At 36.6% G+C, this 20,993-nt stretch overlaps 1 protein-coding gene across 8 annotated transcripts in view; it reads right to left on the bottom strand.

The window, feature by feature from the left end:
- CYLD (CYLD lysine 63 deubiquitinase) overlaps positions 1–20,993 on the bottom strand; it is a 62,536-nt gene that overhangs the window by 26,881 nt on the left and 14,662 nt on the right. The gene's annotated exons all lie outside the window — the stretch shown is intronic.

Here is a 20,993-nt window from a genome sequence, read left to right as displayed (position 1 = left end):
GGCTATAGAAAGTAGAAAGCCTCTTGATGAAAGTGAAAGAGAAGAGTGAAAAGCTGGCTTAAAACTCAACATTCAAAAAACTAAAATCATGGCATCCGGTCTCATCACTTCATGACAAACAGATGGGGAAACAATGGATACAGTTATTTCCTTGGGCTCCAAAATCACTGCATATGGTGACTGAAGCCATGAAATTCAAAGATACTTGCTCCTTGGAAGAAAAGCTATGACAAACCTAGACAGTGTATTAAAAAGCAGAGACATCACTTTGCCAACAAAGGTCCATATGGTCAAAGCTATAGGTTCTTCTAGTTGTCATGTACGGATGTGAGAGTTTGACCATAAAGAAGGCTGCTGCTGCTGCTGCTAAGTCACTTCAGTCGTGTCCGACTCTGTGCGACCCCATAGACGGCAGCCCATCAGGCTCCCCCATCCCTGGGATTTTCCAGGCAAGAATACTGGAATGGGTTGCCATTTCCTTCTCCAAAAGAAGGCTGAGTGCTGAAGAATTGATGCCTTCGAACTGTGGTGTTGGAGAGGACTCTTGAGAGTCTCTTGGACAGCAAGGAGATCCAACCAGTCCATCCTAAAGGAAATCAACCCTGAATATTCACTGGAAGGTTTGATGCTGAAGCTCCAATACTTAGGCTACCTGATGTGAGGAGCTGACTCACTGAAAAAGACTCTGATGGCTGGAAGAGTGAACACCAGAGGAGAAGGGGGCAACAAGAGGATGAGATGGTTGGATGGCATCACCCACTCAGTGGACGTGAGTCTGAGCAAACTCTGAAGGATAGTGAAGCACAAGGAAGCCTGGCATGGTGCAGTCCACGAGGTCACAAAGAGTCGGACACAACTGAGCAAATGAACAACAAACAACAAATTCTGATTTGTCACATTTATATTAATGATCCAAAATAAAAGCCATTTACTTTAAATAAATTTTAAGAGATTATCATCTCAGGAAAAGGTAAGTATGAAAAGGTAAAGTGAGGAATAAATTTGGCAGACAATTTTGAGATTAATATAATCTTGATTAAAAGATATTAGACGAGATAAAACAATATGTTCACCAAATGGCATGTATAAAATGTTCATAGGAGCCTTATTCATAATGACCTAAAACTGGAACAATGCATTCTGCAGAAGAATAGATAAACTAGTCTGTTCACACAGTGGGATGTTACACAGCAATAAAAAAGAATACACAACAACATGGACATTGCGTTGAGAAAAGAAATGAAGCCAAAAGTACCCATTTTATATATGTATGTATGTGTGTGTGTGTGTGTGTGTGTGTGTGTGTGTATACATGCATGTATACACACATACACACAGCAGGACTGCATTCAGAATGATAAAATTAGTAGCCTGCCTATCACTCTTGTTGATTTATCAGAAAAAGAAAAAATCCCTTGGGGGAAACTTGGGTTGAAAATCATAACAAATAACTAGTGAACAATAACAACCAAAGCACAAGAAATGTCTGCAAATTTGAATGACCCACTAAATTGAGAAAAACTGCTTAACTGATATACTGCTTAACATCAGCAGCCACAAGAGCATAATTTAAACCCAAATGAGAATTTAATATAGACAGAAAAGTCTACTGAAGAAAATTTAAGTTTACTTGGGTAGAATGAAGAACTATAAAACCCAATTACCAAACATATTAACAAACACCAAACACAGCAACTATACAAAAATTTTCTTAAGGTAAGATTACTTATCAAAATAAATATTTTCCTTATACTTTAAATAATTTTTTACAAAAAATGTTCTTGAAATCCTGGAAGGTCCATAAGATAACATCAGAGTTGCATGCTATGATCTAGTGCTTCAAAATAACCTTTCGGGCTCTATTTGTCTCAGAGGAGTCCTGCCTGTGCAGACAATATTCGGGATGATTCAGACTGACAATTTCTACAGAAGGCCACTTAGCAATAACTATCAAATATAAAGTACATATACCCTTGGATCCAGGCAGGTTTACTTCCAGGAAGTTCTCTTTTTTGAAGATTTTATGAATATTTTTATGTAAATCTAAATATAACATATCCCATTTAAATACTCAGATAAGTATATTGGCAGCACACAAGCACTACAGATGACATGATACTGAGAGACAAAACACGAAAGAACAGAATTAGTATCCGAAACAATCTGAAAATGTTGGAAGACTGGATAGCTGGATAGCTCTAATGACATGAAGTCAAACAGGGACAAATGTAAAGTCCTGTCATCTATCCCCCAAAGTAAAAAAACAAGTATAGAATCAGAAGCAGAAGTAAATGTGAAAAAAACTGGGGATTTAAGTTAAGCATAAGTTCAGGAATCATTAACTCTTTAGTTTATAGGACATTCATTCAGTTAAGAAATACTACCAACTCCAGGCAAGGAAGGCACTATGGTTATGTCTGAAAATATAATTCAAACTATGACAGGGCTGTCCCCAAATCTTTCCTGCATAAGTTCTGTTCTATTGCAGCGATTAGTCCACATACAGATGATGATATTTTGTTCACCTCTAGCTGTCCAAGTGTGACGGAGGGTATCTTCAATTTAGGCTGGAGAACAGAAGATGTAGGTGTCAAAGACATTCATCTTTGAATATCTGAGGGTTGTTATAAGAAAAGAGAGCTGGATTTGTCCTAACTTCATCCCCAGTTAGAACTAGAATTCACCAGGGAAATTGTAGGAAGACAGATGTAGCATGTATCATACAAGGAGTGACTTTTTCACACTGAGACCTGTCTAAAATGAAAAACTCTAATTCCCTCCAGGACAAAGTGGCTCTTCTATCAAATGAACACATAGCTTCCTAAGATGATATGGATGACGAGTTGTCTTATAGCTATAGTGGATACATGCAATCTGATACATATATGTGATATACATACGACATTATTCACTGAAGCACTATTTATATAAGCAAAAGACTGAAAACAGCATTCATGCCCATCAGGAGGGGACTGGTTAAAAAATTATGATACATTTATAAAATGAAATACAATGCAATAATTTAAGCAAAATATTAAGCATGCAATTGATACACTAATATGAAATCATCCCTAAATTCTACTGTTAGCTCTTTTTTTTTAAGGTGCAATTTGCTCTTCTGGAAAGATAAGTAGATGGACTTTTTTCTATTTCTCCTGATAAGTACAACTAAAAACTCTGGATGTAACATATAAAACAAAACTGAGAAGACTCTGAAAGGCGAAGAAGAGAAGGCAGATCAGCTAGGCAGCACAGGACCTAAGAAATGACACGAGATTTCCTTGGGTTTTCTTATTGTCTCATACATCTCAGACTTAGAGCTGAAGAAGCCAGCAACCTGGAAATGCCAACAGGCACAGACCAAAAAAAAAAAAAAAAACCAAAAACCAACAAAGATGTACTCCCATTAGTCAAAGAATAAGAAAAGACAAATCCTAGTAAGACAGAAACTTATAGACAGTAATCACTGCACTGCAGCCAAATACAGTGGCCCCACCCACTCCAACAAAGGCCAAGTGAGGAATCTGGACTTCTGCCTCTACCTGACTATAAGAAGACATGTGTAACCTGAAACAGCAAAAACAAAGATTAAATATGATCTGCTACTGCTACTGCTGCCAAGTCACTTCAGTCGTGTCCGACTGTGTGTGACCCCAGAGACGGCAGCCCACCAGGCTCCGCCATCCCTGGGATTCTAGAGACAAGAACACTGGAGTGGGCTGCCATTTCCTTCTCCAATGCATGAAAGTGAAAAGTGAAAGTAAAGTCGCTCAGTCATGCCCAACTCTTAGCGATCCCATGGACTGCAGCCTACCAGGCTCCTCCGTCCATGGGATTTTCCAGGCAAGAGTACTGGAGTGGGGTGCCATTGCCTTCTCCGAAATATGATCTAGGCACTCAGAATATAATACCCAAATGTCCAAGTTTTGACTAAAAATCATTCAATATATCAAGAAACAGGAAGATGCCAAGAAGAATTTGAAAAGAGTGTCGATAAAACCCAATACTGAGATGACAGATGATCATCTGACAAAGATCTGTAAAGCAATCATGATATAAATGCTTCAATAAGAAATTACAAACACACTTGGGGAAAAAGTGAAAAACAGAAACCTCTTTATATAAAGACAAAGAGAAAGGAATATTACCATACCACTAAGCAAAGTCATCAAACCACAGAGGAAGAGAGCAAGAGAAGAAGGGAACAGGGAAGAAATTAAAAAAACAGCCAGAAACATCAGACCTCACAGAAATCAAAATCTTTTGCTTTGTGAAAGACTCTACTAAGAGGATGAAGAGATAAGCTACAGACTGGGGAAAAATATAATTGCAAACCACATATCCAACAAAGAACTAGTATCTAGAATATATAAAGTAGTCTCAAAATTCAACAGTGAAAAAGCAAAAATCCAATGAAAACATGGACAAGAGATGAAAACACAATTCACTAAAGATACATAGATGGCAACTGATACAGGAAAGTAGATAATCAACAATCATAAGCCATTCAATTAAAACCACAGTGAGATATGATTACACACATCTCAGAATAGCTAAAATAAAAATTAGTGACAACACCAAACACTCATGAAAAACTGGATAACTCATAGATTGTTGGATGTGAAATGGTACAGGCACGCTGGAAAAAAAAAAACAAACATGCAAATACCATACGACCAGTAGTTGCACACCTGGACATCATACAAGAGAAATGAAGACTTTATGTTTATTGTGTTCCCTCTACACAAGTATTTATAAGCATTATTTATAACTGCTAATAACTGGAAACAAATCAGATGTTCTTCAATAGGAAAACTGTTAAACAAACAGTGGCATAGCCATAACATGGAATATAATTCAGCAATAAAAAGGAGTAAGTCGGTGATATCCATAACATGGCTGAATCTCTAGAAAATTATGCTGAGTGAAAAAAGCCAATCTCAAAAGGTTAATACTGTACAACTCTATTTATGTAATATTCTTGGAATTGACAGAACTGTAGAAATGAAGAACAAATTAGCGGATGCCAGAATTAAGGAGAGGATGGAGACAAGAGAGACAGAATGACAATAAAAAAGCAACATAAAGGATCCTTGTGGTAATGAGAATGCTCTGTATCTCGACTACATCAGTGTCAACACCCTGGTTGTGATCTCTAATTCTATAAAATGTTACCTTTGGGGAAAACTGTGTAAGGGGTACACAAGATCCTTCTGTATTATGTCTTAAAACTGCATGTAAATCTGTAATAATCTGAAATGCAAATCTATAATAATCTGAAATATTTTCAAATCATATATCTGACAAAGGGCTTATATTCTGATGTATAAGAATTCTCAAAACCCCAAAATTAAATAAACAAGAAATTGGTCAAAGATTTGCACAGGTATTCTACCAAGGAAGATAAATGACAAACAAGTACATGAAAAGAGGTTCAACATCACTTGTCATCAGGAAAATGCAAATTAAAGCTACAATTAGTGCCACTACACGACTATTAGAATAGCTAAAATTTATAAAACTGGCCATACCAAGTGCTGGCAAGGACATACCAAAGCTGGAATTCTCATACACTGCTGCTAGGCATATAAAACAGCACAACCACTTCGGAAAGAAGGTTTGGCAGGTTGCTGTTGTTTCGTTTTATTTTTAAAGTTAAACAATCACCTAGGATAGTATCAGCCATTCCACATCTGGATATTTACCCAAAAAAAATGTATGCCTATGTCCATACAAAGACTTACATGTGAATTTTCATAGCAGCATTATTTACAATAGCCACAAACTATAAACAAGCCAAATATCCATCAACAAGTGAATGAAGAAACAAATTGGTATATCCTTATGCTATTAGGGAAAACATATCTTTCCTTTTGCTCTCACTCTCACAACAATTTTGACACTTTTGGCCACCAAATGTATGAGGAGTTTCCCCACACTAAGGTGTGACACCAGCTGGGTGTTCTACAATTCAATTTGGTTCTGACACGATCTACCTGCTGCTTACTCAGTTGTGTCCAACTCTTTGCGACCCTATGAACTGTAGCCAGCCAGGTTCCTCTGTCCATAGTGATCCTTCAGGCAAGAATACTGGAGTGGGCTGCCATGCCCTCCTCCAGCGTATCTTCCCAGGTCTCCCACATTGCAGGCAGATTCTTTACGTTAGTAGCAAATCCCACAAGTTAAGGACTCAATCTCAGAAGACTGCCCCCAATTCAGACACATTGCAAGTAACACATTGTCCCCAGTAATACTGACCCACCAGCTATAAATCAGGGTTCCCATAACCCCTTCCCTGAGTTCAACAATTTACTAGAATGGGTCACAGAACTCAGGAAAATACATTCACCAGTTTATTAAAAAGAATCTAATGAATGATATGGCTTCCCAGGTAGCTCAGCTGGTAAAGAATCCACCTGCAATGCAGGAGACCCCAGTTCAATTCCTGAGTCAGGAAGATCCCCTGGAGAAGGGATAGGTTATCCACTCCAGTAATCTTGGGCTTCCCTGGTGGCTCAGTCCACCAGGAAAGAATTCACCTACAATGTAGGAGACCTGGATTCAATCCCTGGGTTGGGAAACACATTCATCAGTTTATTATAAAGGGTATAATAAGTGATATAGGTAAACAGCCAGATGAAGATACATACAGACAAAAAATAGGGAAGAGGCAGAAAGCTGCCATGCCCTCTTTAGGCATGCCACCCTCCCAGACCTCTATGGGTTCAGTAACCGACAAGCTCTCAAAACCTCATAGTATGGGGATGCTTGCAGAGACTTCATCAGATAGGCACGCCTGATTGTTTACTCAGTTTCCAGCTCATCTCCCCTCTCCAGAGGATGGGGTTCCAGCTGAAAATTCTAAACACAGCTTCATCTCTGCAGTGACCAGTCCCCCTTCTAGAAGCCCACCAAAAATCACTTCATAAGAACAAAAGACACTTCTATCACCCAGGAAATTCCAAAGGATTTTAGAAGCTCTGTGTCAGACACTCCTACCACTCAGGAAATTACAGGAGCTTTAGGAGCTCTGTGTAAGGAACCTGGGTCAAAGACCAAACATTAGCAAGAATCAGGGGCCCAGAAAAATATATACATACTATTTTACATCATAGAATGGAATACTTCTCAGCAACAAGAAAGACATATGGATGAGTCAATAAATAATTGCACTGAATGAAATAAGTCAGACCAAAAAAAAAAAAAAAGAGAGAGAGAGAGAACATCCTGAATTCTCCATCATATAAAATTCTAGGAAATGTGACAAATGCATACCAACAGAAAACAGATCCTATGATTACATGAATTTTGGAGGAGGGAACAGGCAGAGGAGGGAGGAAGCAAAGGGGTACCTTGGGGTGATGGACATGCTCACTATCTTGATTGTGGTAAAGGTCTCACAGGTCCAGACATAGAAAAAACATATCAAACTATATACTTAAAGTATGTGCACTTTATGTCAATTAAAACTCATTAAATTTGTTAAGATAATAAAAACAAGGTACCCAAAATGCATAAAATATGCAAATACTGAACAAAAAAGAAACAAATTAACCAAGAAGGATACAGAAGAAAAATAGGTAGTTGGGGGCCAATGTTAAGAGGAAAAAGTTTCATACACCCTTTGAAAATTCTGTGCAAATGTGAATGTACTACATAATCTAAAAAATAAAATTAGCCTTACATTCCCAACCCCCAAAACTAAAGAAGACAACACAGACTGGACTAAAAAAAGTGGAAATTTAGGGGAAGCTCTAATTGATATTGATTAGCACTAACTGACTGATACACTTAGAACCAGACATAGAAAAACAGACTGGTTCCAAATAGGGAAAACAGTACATCAAGGCTGTATACTGTCACCCTGCTTATTTAACTTATATGCAGAGTGCATCATGCGAAATGCCGGACTGGATAAGCACAAGCTGGAATCAAGACTGTCAAGGGAAATATCAATAACCTCAGATAGGCAGATGACACCACTGTTATGGCAGAAAGCAAAGAAGAACTAAAGAGCCTCTTGATGAAAGTAAAAGAGGAGAGTGAAAAAGCTGGCTTAAAACTCAACATTTAAAAAACTAAGATCATGGCATCTGATCCCATCACTTCATGGTAAACGATGGGGAAACAATGGGAACAGTGACAGACTTCATTTTGGGGGGCTCCAAAATCACTGCAGATGGTGACTTCAGCCATGAAATTAAAAGACACTTGCTTGTTGGAAAAAAATACTATGACCAACCTAGACAGCATATTAAAAAGCAGTCATTACCTTGCCAACAAAGGTCAATCTATTCAAAACTACTGATTTTCCCAGTAGTCATGTATGGATGTGAGAGTTGGACTATAAAGAAAGCTATAAAGAAAGACTATAAAGAGTACCAAAGAAACTGATGCTTTTGAACTGCAGTGTTGGAGAAGACTCTTGAGAGTCCCTTGGACTGCAAGGAGATCCAACCAGTCCATCCTAAATGAAATCAGTCCTGAATATTCACTGGAAGGACTGGTGTTGAAGCTGAAACTCCAATACTTTGGCCACCTGATGTGAAGAACTAACTCACTGGAAAAGACCCTGATGCTGGGAAAGACTGAAGGCAAGAGGAGAAAGGGGATAACAGAGGATGAGATGGTTGGATGGCAGCACCAACTCTATGGACATGAGTTTGAGCAAGCTCTGGGAGTTGGTGGTGGACAGGGAAGCCTGGCGTGCTGCAGTCCATGGGGTCGCAAAGAGTCGGACATGACTGAGCAGCTAGACTGAACTGAACTAATTGATATGCTTTATCACAACAAATTTAAGAACCTGAACATAAAGTCAAATTAGATATGTTAGAGGTTTTTAACATTTAAAACAATAACAGAGAGAGGAAAAGCTCTACAAGTTGAAGATGCCTGCATTTTTAGTCAAAGATATTTTTTCAGAAGCCTACTGTAACAAGCAATTGAATAGGATGAATTCTTTCCCAATCTCATAAACTGTAAAACTGCTTCCAAAAACTTTTTTTAAGGCTGAAAATAACTTTGTCCTACAACTGAAGGTAATTGGACAAGAAAAAAATAAGGAACTAAATGAGACATTATAACTATAACTATTTTTTTCTCTCTAAAGAAATGGGTGTTAACGATGACATGAAATACAGATGAAGACCTATTTAAATAAATGAAACTAATTCTCATTTAGCCAACTTTGCTTTTTAAAGTCTATTCACAGGCTTTATTTTGTTGGCAAAAAAGTATAATTGGTGTATTATGTAATAAAAGCTGGTATCATTCTTAATTATCTTCTATTCAGGGTTCATGAAAACCAAGCTTTAAAAGGGGAAAAAAGCATTATTTGCCTTGCTTGTCACTGCTCTGAGAGCCAGTAACAATGACAATGATAGCCACTGATCTGTAAGATTAGAGTTTGCCTGACAAGTGATTTCCAAGAGATTTATGTAAGCAATTTTGATTATTTTAATCCTACATCACTAATTAAATAAAATATAATTGTAAATGCTTTTGAAGATAAATACTACTAAAGATTAATTCTTTGTCAGCTTATACATAATTCCATCACATGAAAAATAGAAATGGTAGCTTTTTCTTTTCTTTTCTTCTTAAGTGTTACTATGGAACCCAAGTTCATTTACATTTCAAACCAAATCGAGATATGGAAAAAGTATACAGAAAGAATGCTCTAGAGTTTAAAAAAAAGGGGGTGGGGGCATTTCTAATCTTTATTCTACAGCAAACAGAAAAACACAATCAATTATACATAAGGTAATGTCATATTTCAGGTACTTTTTCTTCCTTAAATTATAATACTAAACTAATGATTTCCCCAGCCTCCCAACTTATTTGATTTACTGGATTTTATTTAGTTGTAAAACGTAAAATTCAAAGAAATTCAATAAAGTAGGTAAAAAGGATGGTTATACTAATATGATTTTGAGCTCTCAAATGTAATCTTTGGAAATTAAAAGAAAAAAAGGAAGAAAGAAAGAAAAAGAAAACCTATGGAGATATTTGATTTGGTAAGACAAGTTTAAATTACATTTATCCATGTGGTTCTGGAACAACAATATTAGCAGAGAACTGGTTATCCCTGTACGAATAAACAATGAAAGAAAATTGATTTTACAAGGGATTCCCCTTAGCTATTCAGAAAGCTAACATTATAAAATTAGCATCATTCAATGAATTTCTTTAGGACAGGGTTTCTCATCCTGAGCAAAGCTGACTTTTTGGACCAGACCTTTTTTGTGAGGATCAGAGGTGCTGCTCTCTGCATCGTAGGATGTTTGGCAGCGTCTCTGTCCCTGCCCCCTAGATTCAAGCAGCATTCCTACTCCAGATGTGACGACCATACATGCCTCCAGACAGAGCAAAATGTCTTCTGGAGGTGAAGGCTCTGTACTAACGCTAAAAGTAAAACAAAAATCTTTAAAAATTACTTAATATACTGGGGGTTGGGGCGGGGGGCGGAAAGGAACCCATGACAGTCTAAAAAGAAAAAAACTGCAATGGATACTAATCCATAGATGATTCTGATGTTGGAACTGGCAGAAAAGAATCTTAAAGAAGCTATTAAAACCATGAAAAATATGCTTACAGTGAAGGAGAAGACAGGACTATCTCATCAGAGAACTAAAACAAGGAACTGGATGGAAAAGCCTTAAAATACTTTTAAAAACTTAAAAATACAAGTGTCTCAATAAATAATGTATTGAATATGCTAGAAAACAATGGGGATAAAAGAAGGGGAACTGAATAAAACTGAAGGTAGAACAGAGGGACTAAAATTTGAAAAAAAAATTAACAGAAACTCAAGCATAAGGGTCAGTATCAAAAATTATGACATATATCTAACTGAAGGTACAGAAAGGAAGAGGAGTGAAAGGAAGAGAAAAAAACATTTGAAGGAAAAATGGCTAGATGTTTTCTACTTTGTTAAAAAATATAAATTTACAAATCTAAGAAGTTTAGCAAATGCCAACCAGATGCTAGGCACATCACAGTTAAATACTGTAAACCAAATATAAAGTCTTCAGAATACCCAGAGAAAAATAAAATGCTATATTACATACAGAGGCACAATGATTCAAGCTATTGATGATTTTCATCAGAAACTGTGGAGGCTAGAAAATCAAATTTCAACCAGAATTCTATATATACCCAAAATATCCTTCAATATGAAGGCAAGATAAACACATTCTCAGACAAAAGAAAATTAAGAAAAATTCATTTCTAGAAAACTTCACTTCAACAAACACCACAAAGAAGTTCCTCAGGATGAATGAAAATGACAAACAGATACACATCTTTAACTCTTTAAAATATAAGTGATTATTTCAACAAAAACTGTTTCCTGAGCATTTTTTAAGTACATAGATATAATGTACATGATGATTAGTAACACAAAGAATAAGAAGTAACTAGATTTACATTGTGGGGGGGTCTACATCTTATCTAAGTATATATAAGTGACACAATATTACCTGTAACTAGACTTAAACATTAAGAATATATATTATAATCCTTGGAGAAACCACTAAAAGCAATATGACAGTGAAGTATAGCTTATAGGCCAATAGATTAAATATCATATAATTCTTAAAATTTTTCAAATAATCTACTAAAAAGGTAGAAAATTACTATAAGAAGAATGAAAAATAGGGGGACAAATAGAAAACAGATAATAAAATATTCCTGGGTTTTGAAACCCATAACAACAATAATTACTTTAAGTGTTAATAGATTAACCACAACAATGAAAAGACAGAGATCATCAGACTGGATTTTTAAAAAAAATGACAGGCATAAATACCAACCAAGTGGGACAGAGTGGGAAAATGAAGTAAAGAAGGTGGGGAGGGGGAAACATCTTGATCCAAAAAAAAAATGTTAGGGATAGGGCAGATAAAGTAGGACCAACACAAAACACACAAGACAGTAGAAATAAATCCAATTGTCATGATGATAAATATTAATAGATTAAACTTCAGTTAAAATATAAAAATGGTCAAACTATATTAAGGAATCAACTATATGTGGTAATAAGAGACATACCAAAAAAAGAAACATATCTGGAAAATACTCACCAAAAGAAAACCTATCTCTATCACACAAAACAGAATTTAAGTAAAAAAAAAAAACTTACTAGAGATGGAAATAGTCACCACATAATGAGAAATAGCTCAAATTACCTGGAAGGTATAAAAATTCTAAATTCTAGGTACCTACAAATCCTCAACTTGTATGCAGCTAATAACAATTTCAAAACTAAAGCAAACACTCAGAATTAAGAGGAAATTAACAAATCCATCATCATATTTAGACGTTTTAACACGCCTTGTTCTGTAACTGTTAGACTTCACAATTAAAAACTCAGTAATGAAACATAAAATTTGAATGGCATAATAAATTAGCTTGACCTAAGGGACACATAAAATATGCATGAAATACATTCAACTACAATTGAAGAAAACACATTCTTTTCAAGTACACAGAGAACATTTCTGAAGCTTGGGATCATGTACCAGTTCATAAAGTCAGCCTCAACAAATGCCGAAGTATTGGTATCATATTCTCTTACCATATGCAATCAAATTGAAAATGAATAACAATGAAAATAAAAAGCAAGACATTTGAAAAATTTTAAAGTACATTTTAAAAGAGTTCATGAATTACATTAAAAAATCATGAAGGAAATTACAAAATACTTCAAATTTAATGGTAACAAGATAACTACATATCAAATTTTATGGAATCAATCGCCTTAGATGCTTTATACTAAAAATTAATAAGCTAAGCATATGAATGTAATGGTTTAAAAAAATTGAAAAAATCCACGAAAAGTCAAAGAAAAAATAATTTTTAAACTACTAAAATGGAAAATTAATATATCTAGAAAGGATTGAAAGTGAAAGTGTCAGTCGCTCAGTCATGTCCAACTCTTCGTGACACCATGTACTGTGTAGCCCACCAGGCTCCTCTGTCCATGGAATTCTTTAGGCAAGAATACTGGAGTGGGTTGCCATTCTCTTCTCCAGAGGATCTTCTCAACCCAGGGATTGAACCCAGGTCTCCTGCATTGCTGGCAGAATATTTACCATGTGAGCCACCAGGGAAGCCCCAAGGAGCCGCGCTTGGCCCCAGTGCAGGGTAGGTACACTCCCTCCTGCCAAGGAGAGGGAGAGGGGGTTCTGCCCATGTGCTGTGGCAGTTGCCACAGTGGCCACTTGGGAGTGGCAGCAGCTGGGGGGTCTGGCAAAACATGGCTTTTTGAGTAAATGCTAGTGAGAATCCTCCATTAAGACTTTTTTCTCTGACTTAATTCACTTAGCATAATGCCCTCAACAGTCCATTCGCATTGTCGTAAATGGCAGGATTTCCTTCCTTCTGACCAAATAATATTTCACCACATCTTCTTCATCCATTTATCTGCTGATGAACATTTAGGTTGTTTCCAAATCTTGGCTACTGTGAATAATGTTGTAATGAATATAGAAGTGTAATTATTGTTTTGAGATTCTGTTTTATTTCCTTCGGCTATACCTCTAGAAGTGGGCTTGCTGGATTGTATGGTAATTCTATTTTTAACTTTTTGAAGAGGATTTCATTTATATATGGAATCTGAAAAGGACAAACTAAGAAAAACAGAGAGTAGAGCGGTAGTTACCACAGAGTGGGAGGGTGGAGTGACCAATCATTAAAAGACAAATGCTGTATGATTCCACTTAAATGAGGGGTACTTAAGAGAAGTCCAAATCATAGGGACAGAAAGAAGAAAAGCAGCTGCCAGAGGCTAAGGGTAGGGGAGAGATGGGGGTCTATTGTTTAATGGGCACAGTTTTACAAGATGAAAAAGGTTAAGGAGACAGATGGTGATAACTGTTACACAAAATTATGAATGCATTTAATACCACTGAACTGTATAGGTAAAAATGGTTAAGATGGTAATTTTATGTTATATGTATTTTATCAAACAAAAAATTATTTTAATTTAAACATGTGCATTTTTAATTTTTTTAAAATTTTACCCCAACACTTTCTAAGGAACAGGTCCTTCTTGGCACAGGCCTATTCCATGGCACTATGTAAAAAAAGTTTTAAACATGCAATGCAAATATTTTAAATATTTTAAAGCATATAAAAATTAGCAAACTGGAAATTAGCTGATTAAAAGAAAAGAAACACAGGACTATCTCAATAGATAAAGAAAAAAGTTTGATAAAATTCACTATCCCCTCATCATAAAACTCTTGGGGAATCATGGGTAACTTCTATAACCTGATAAATGACAGTAACAACAATAAAATCCTGTGATAAGCATCATACTTCACAGTGAAATGCTGGAAGCATTCACTTTAAGATCAAGAGCAAGGTGAAGATGCCATTCAATACTGTATTGATAGGGATACTAGAATAACAAACCACATTTTAAAAATGAAAGATATAAGGATTAAAAGGAAGAGGTAAAACAGTATTTGCAGGTGACTTACTACTAAAAAATTAATTTACAGATAAATTGTGAAAAAAAGATCTTGATAAGATTGTTTATAACAAAACTCTGCAAACAAAAGTCATCTGAGATACTACTTCACAACCAATGGGATGGCTAGAATCAAAAGGTCAAATAATAACAAAGACATGAAGAAATCAGAATCCTCCTGTGTGCTGTGCTTAGTCGCTCAATTGTGTCCGATTCTTTGCAACCCCACGGACTGCAGCCCACCAGGCTCCTCTGTCCATGGGGATTCTCCAGGCAACAATACTGGAGAGGGTTTCATGCCCTCCACAAGGGGATCTTCCCAACACATGGATCAAACCCAGGTCTCCCACATTGCAGGCAAATTCTTTAATGACTGAGCCACCAGGAAAGCCGTCATGCAGAATCTTCATACAACACTGTAAATTGTATAATGGTGTGGCCACTTTGGAAAACAGTCTGGCATGTACATACATGATTAAACATGAGCTACACACGACCCAGCAATTCCATTCCTAGATATATACCTAGGAGAAATAAAAGCATACATCCACACAAAAACCTGTACAGGAATGTGTGTGGCAACATTATACCAATACATTATAGCCAAAATATGGAGGGAACCCAAATGTCCATTGACAGATAAATGGATAAACTGTGATATATTAATATAATGGAATATTACTCGGGCATTAAGAAGAATGAAATACTGATATATGCTATAACACGGATGAACCCTGAAAATATTATGCTAAGTGAACAAAGTCACATCTTATGTTAACATAAGAGCACATCTTAAGTTATTCTGTTTATATGAAATGTCTACAATAGGCAAACATACAAAGATAGAAAGCAGACTGGCAGTTGCTTAGGACAGGGGAGGATGGAGAGATAAGGGAATTATAGCTAAAATGTACAAGGTTTCTTTGTAAGCTGATGAAAATGTTCCCTTATTGATTGCTATGATAACTGCACACATCTGTAAATACACTAAAATATGCTGAGTTGTATGGTTTAAACTAGTGAATTATATCTCAATACAACCATTTTTATAACTAATTTCTATGTATCAGCAAAAAACTATTAGAAAATATGTTTTACTTGATAACGTTTCAGCATACATGCAAGAAATGGAGAAAATTTTTACCAGAAAGATTAAATAAATGAAAGGCTATACAATGTTCATGTATCAAGTTTCAATATAACAGAAATATCAATTTTCCTCAAATTGTTCCACAGTTTAAGTGCAACTCCAATCAAAATCCCAATAGAACTCTCTTATAATATTTGAGAAGCTGATTGTTAAATTTACACTGAAGACTCAAGGACTAAAAAAACGAAGACACTCATTAAGAAAAGAAACAAAAAGAGAAATGTACTCTTACAGCTATTAGATTTCTTCTAAAGCTATGACACAGAAAGATCCATATATATACACGATAAACTTCATTTATACTCAGCAAGCATGGTAGAGAAAATTAGGAATACAAACTTCATATCCTACACAAGATCATATCTAGGTATATTATCAACTGAAATGTGAAAAGAAAAATTATTAAACTTTTAGAAGACAATCTAGAAAACTAAAAAGAGTAATGAAAATATAAAGAATCATTAAAACAATGTGGTGCTGAAGCATTAACAGACAGAATAGAACGTACAGCTCAGTGGTTAGACCAAGAAAAAGCCTCAAAGCACTTTGCAAAGCCAAATTGCACCAAAAAAAAAAAGTCAAGGTCAATGTTTGGTGGTCTGCTATGGGTCTGATCCACTACAGCTTTCTGAATCCCAGCAAAACCATTATATCTGAGAAGTATGCTCAGCAAATCAATGAGATGCACCAAAAAATACAATGTCTGCAGCCAGCACTGGTCAACAGAAAGGGCCCAGTTCTTCTCCACGACAACACCTGACCGCATGTCACACAACCAATGCTTCAAAAGTTGAACCAACTGGGCTACAAAGTTTTGCTTCATCTGCCATATTCACTTCTCGCCAACTGACTACCACTTTTTCAATCATCTCGACAACTTTTTGCAGACAGAATGCTTCCACAACCAGCAAGAGATAGAAAATGCTTTCCAAGAGTTCCTCAAATCCTGAAGCTCAGATTTTTATGCTACAGGAATAAAAAAACTTACTTCTTGTTAGCAAAAATGTGTTTATTGTAAAGGTTCCTACTTTGACTAATAGAGATGAGTTTGAGGCTAGTTATAATGACTTGAAATTCACAGTATGAAACCTCAATTACTTTTGTATCAACCTAACAAATCAGAAAGAAAAAGACACCTATGATATGGTATCACTGATACACAGAATCTAAAATATGACACAAATGAATTTACTTGCAAGACAGAAACAGACCCACAGACATAGAAAACAAACTTATGGTTACCAAAGGGGAAAGGTGGTGAGAAAGGGATAAATTAGGAGTTTGGGACATACTACTACATAAAACAGATAAACAACGAGTTCCCACTGTAGAGCACAGGGAACTATGTTCATTATCCTATAATAATACATAATGAAAAGAATATGAGTGTGTACATACACACACACACACACACACACACACAAACATATGCAAAACTGAATCATTTGCTATACTCCAGAAACACAACACTGTAAATCAACTATTCAGTAAAAAATAAATAAATAAAAAGCAAAATAAAAAATAAATCACCCTTACACTCTGCTGGCAGAAATACACATTGCTACATCGACTACCAAAAGCAATTTAGCAGTATCTAGAACAAAACAGACTGAGCGCCGAAGAACTGATGCTTTTGAACTGTGGTGTTGGAGAAGACTCTTGAGAGTCCCTTGGACTGCAAGGAGATCCCACCAGTCCATTCTGAAGGAGATCAGCCCTGGGATTTCTTTGGAAGGAATGATGCTAAAGCTAAAACTCCAGTACTTTGGCCACCTCATGCGAAGAGTTGACTCATTGGAAAAGACTCTGATGCTGGGAGGGATTGGGAGCAGGAGGAGAAGGGGACGACAGAGGATGAGATGGCTGGATGGCATCACTGACTCGATGGATGTGAGTCTGAGTGAACTCCGGGAGTTGGTGATGGACAGGGAGGCCTGGCGTGCTGTGATTCATGGGGTCGCAAAGAGTCGGATACGACTGAGTGACTGAACTGAGAACAAAACAAATGCATGCAGCTTTTCACCAAACAAACCCACTTCCGGGAATTTATCCTACAGGTAAGGTAGCACATGTAGAAAATATATATGTATGAGGTTAGTGCAGCCTTGTGCATAGTAAAAATTTAGAAACAATACAAATATCTATTAATAAGAATCAATAAATTAGGGAACCACAATACCAATGGAAAATATGTACTATAAATAATGAGAACCTAAGATATAAAAAGACTTCCAAGATAAAAAGTAAAGAGAATAAAGCACGTGCAGAATAAATATTATCCTTCACGCCTATAAAGGGAAGAAAGAATATGTACTTATACTGTATGAAGAAACTCTGAAAAGATATACAAGAAACTAATAGCTAACTCAAGAAACTAATAACTCACCCACTGGTGGGTGGCAAGGAGTGGAGTGAGGGGGCAACTAGAGCAGAGGAGATAGAATGGAAACAAGACATCCTACTATACTGTTTCATTATTTTGATTTGAGATATGCAAATACATTTCTTATTAAAAACTATTTTAGTAACATGATAGTTACTAAACTCAAGGGTTTTTGCATTGGTCAAAATTCCAACAATACAATGTATATTTTATTACCATATGGTCTTTCATCTCAAAAGGAAGAAAACCTTAAATACTTATCTCTAGTTAATTATATGCATACTGAAGTATTTAGGATGAAGTCTACTGAGGTCTGTAACTTATTTTGCAATGCATTACCAAAAAAAAGATGGAGACGTGCATGGATAGAGGGATGGATAAATATGATAAAGCAAGTATTATATAAAAATGTTAATTATAGAAACTAGGTGGTAGGAATAGGGATGTTCAGTATAAAATTCTTCCAACTTTTCTATGTTTGAAATTGCATAATAAAATGTTGAAAAATATTTTATTAAAATTTTAAAATAAAGAATTCACAAATCAATAAATAGACAAATCAACAAAAAACTGAGGAAAGACATAACCAGGTATTTATTAGAGGACATAAATTTTCCATAAACATATGAAAATTATTCAACCCTACTTGTGATGAGGGAACTACGATTAAAACCACCCTGAAATACCATTTCTCAAAGGTATCAGATTGGCAAAAATTTTAATGGGTACCAAGTGTTGACGAGGATATGGAAATACTCAAAACCTGAACAACCAGTGACATTAGAATGAGTTATTAAATCATGAAGTATTCACACAATGAAATATACTATGAAGCAATAAGGTAAACAGCCTACTAATGCCATTATTCACCACAAGGAATCTCAAAATATACTTTAATAATGCAATCATTAGAGAATACAATCACTATGATTTTATTTATTATAAGTTTTAAAACAGGCTAAACTAAACAAGCTATTACACACCAATCCAATCCAAGCCACCATCTTCTGTCTCTCATATGGATAATTGCAACAGTCCCCCTCCTGATTTCCTTGTCTCTGCCTTCAACTTGCAGCCAGGGCCATCATTTTTAAATGGAAGTTACATAAGTTGTCCTTTGTGCAAAATCCACGTTAGCGCCCCAGTTCCCTAGAGTAAAGCCAAGAATCCATACACCAGCCCATTTGGCCCTGCATGGTCTAGCTTCACTACCTCTCCTATCACTGCCCCTCACTCAAGCTACAGTGAACCCCTTGCTATTCCTCAAGCTGGCCAAGCCCTCAAATCACCTTCACGTGAAGAGCTCAAATGTCAACATATTAGAGAAGCTCACTGGGACTTCCCTCAGTTCCGTTCAGTTCAGTTTCTCACTCGTGTCCGACTCTGCGACTCATGGACTAAAACACACCAGGCCTCTTTGTCCATCACCAACTCCCAGAGTTTACCCAAACTCATGTCCATTGTGTCAGTGATGCCATCCAGCCATCTCATCCTCTGTCATCCCCTTCTCCTCCTGCTCCCAATCCCTCCCAGCATCAGGGTCTTTTCCAATGAGTCAGCTCTCTGCATCAGATGGCCAAAGTATTGGAGTTTCAGCTTCAACATCAGTCCCTCCAATGAACACCCAGGACTGATCTCCTTCAGGATGTTCTGGTTGGATCTCTTGCAGTCCAAGGGACTCTCAAGAGTCTTCTCCAACACCACAGTTCAGAAGCATCAATTCTTCGGTGCTCAGCTTTCTTTATAGTCCAACTCTCACATCCATACATGACTACTGGAAAAACCATAGCCTTGACTAGATGGACCTTTGTTGGCAAAGTAACATCTCTGCTTCTTAATATGCTGTCTAGGTTGGTCATAACTTTCCTTCCAAGGAGTAAGCGTCTTTTAATTTCATGGCTGCAGTCACCATCTGCAGTGATTTTGGAGCCCAGAAAAATAAAGTCAGCCACTGTTTCCATTGTTTCCCCATCTATTTGCCATGAAGTGATGGGACCAGATGCCATGATCTTAGTTTTCTGAATGTTGATCTTTAAGCCAGCTTTTTCACTCTCCTCTTTCACTTTCATCAAGAGGCTCTTTAGTTCCTCTTCTCTTTCTGCCATAAGGGTGGTGTCATCTGCATATCTGAGGTTATTGATATTTCTCCTGGCAATCTTGATTCCAGCTTGTGCTTCATCCAGTCCAGCATTTCTCATGATGTACTCTGCATGTAAGTTAAATAAGCAGGGTGATAATATACAGCCTTGACGTACTCCTTTTCCTATTTGGAACCAGTCTGTTTTTCCATGTCCAGTTCTAACTGTTGCTTCCTGACCTGCATAAAGATTTCTCAAGAGGCAGGTGAGGTGGTCTGGTATTCCCATCTCTTTCAGAATTTTCCACAGTTTATTTTGATCCACACAGTCAAAAGCTCTGGCATAGTTTTTCTGGAACTCTCTTGCTTTTTCAATGATCCAGTGGATGTTGGCAATTTGTTCTCTGGTTCCTCTGCCTTTTCTAAAACCAGCTCAAACATCTGCAAGTTCACAGTTCATGTGCTGCTGAAGCCTGGCGTGGAGAATTTTGAGCATTACTTTACTAGTGTGTGAGATGAGTGCAATTGTGTGATAGTTTGAGCATTCTTTGGCATCGCCTTTCTTTGAGATTGGAATGAAAACTGACTTTTTCCAGTCCTGTGCCTACTGCTGAGTTTTCCAAATTTGCTGGCATGTTGAGTGTGGCACTTTCACAACATCATCTTTTAGGATTTGAAATAGCTCAACTGGAATTCTATCACCTCCACTAGCTTTGTTTGTAGTGATGCTTCCTAAAGCCCACTTGACTTCACATTCCAGGATGTCTGGCTCTAGGTGAGTGATCACACGATTGTGATTATCTGAATCATGAATATCTTTTTCGTACAGTTCTTCTGTGTATTTCTGCCACCTCTTCTTAATATCTTCTGCTTCTGCTAGGTCCATACCATTTCTGTCCTTTATTGA

This window comes from Budorcas taxicolor, chromosome 18, assembly GCF_023091745.1.
Source record: "Budorcas taxicolor isolate Tak-1 chromosome 18, Takin1.1, whole genome shotgun sequence".
NCBI lineage: Eukaryota > Metazoa > Chordata > Mammalia > Artiodactyla > Bovidae > Budorcas > Budorcas taxicolor.
Note: the sequence above shows the minus strand (reverse complement) of the source record. Positions and strands in the feature narration are given on the sequence as shown.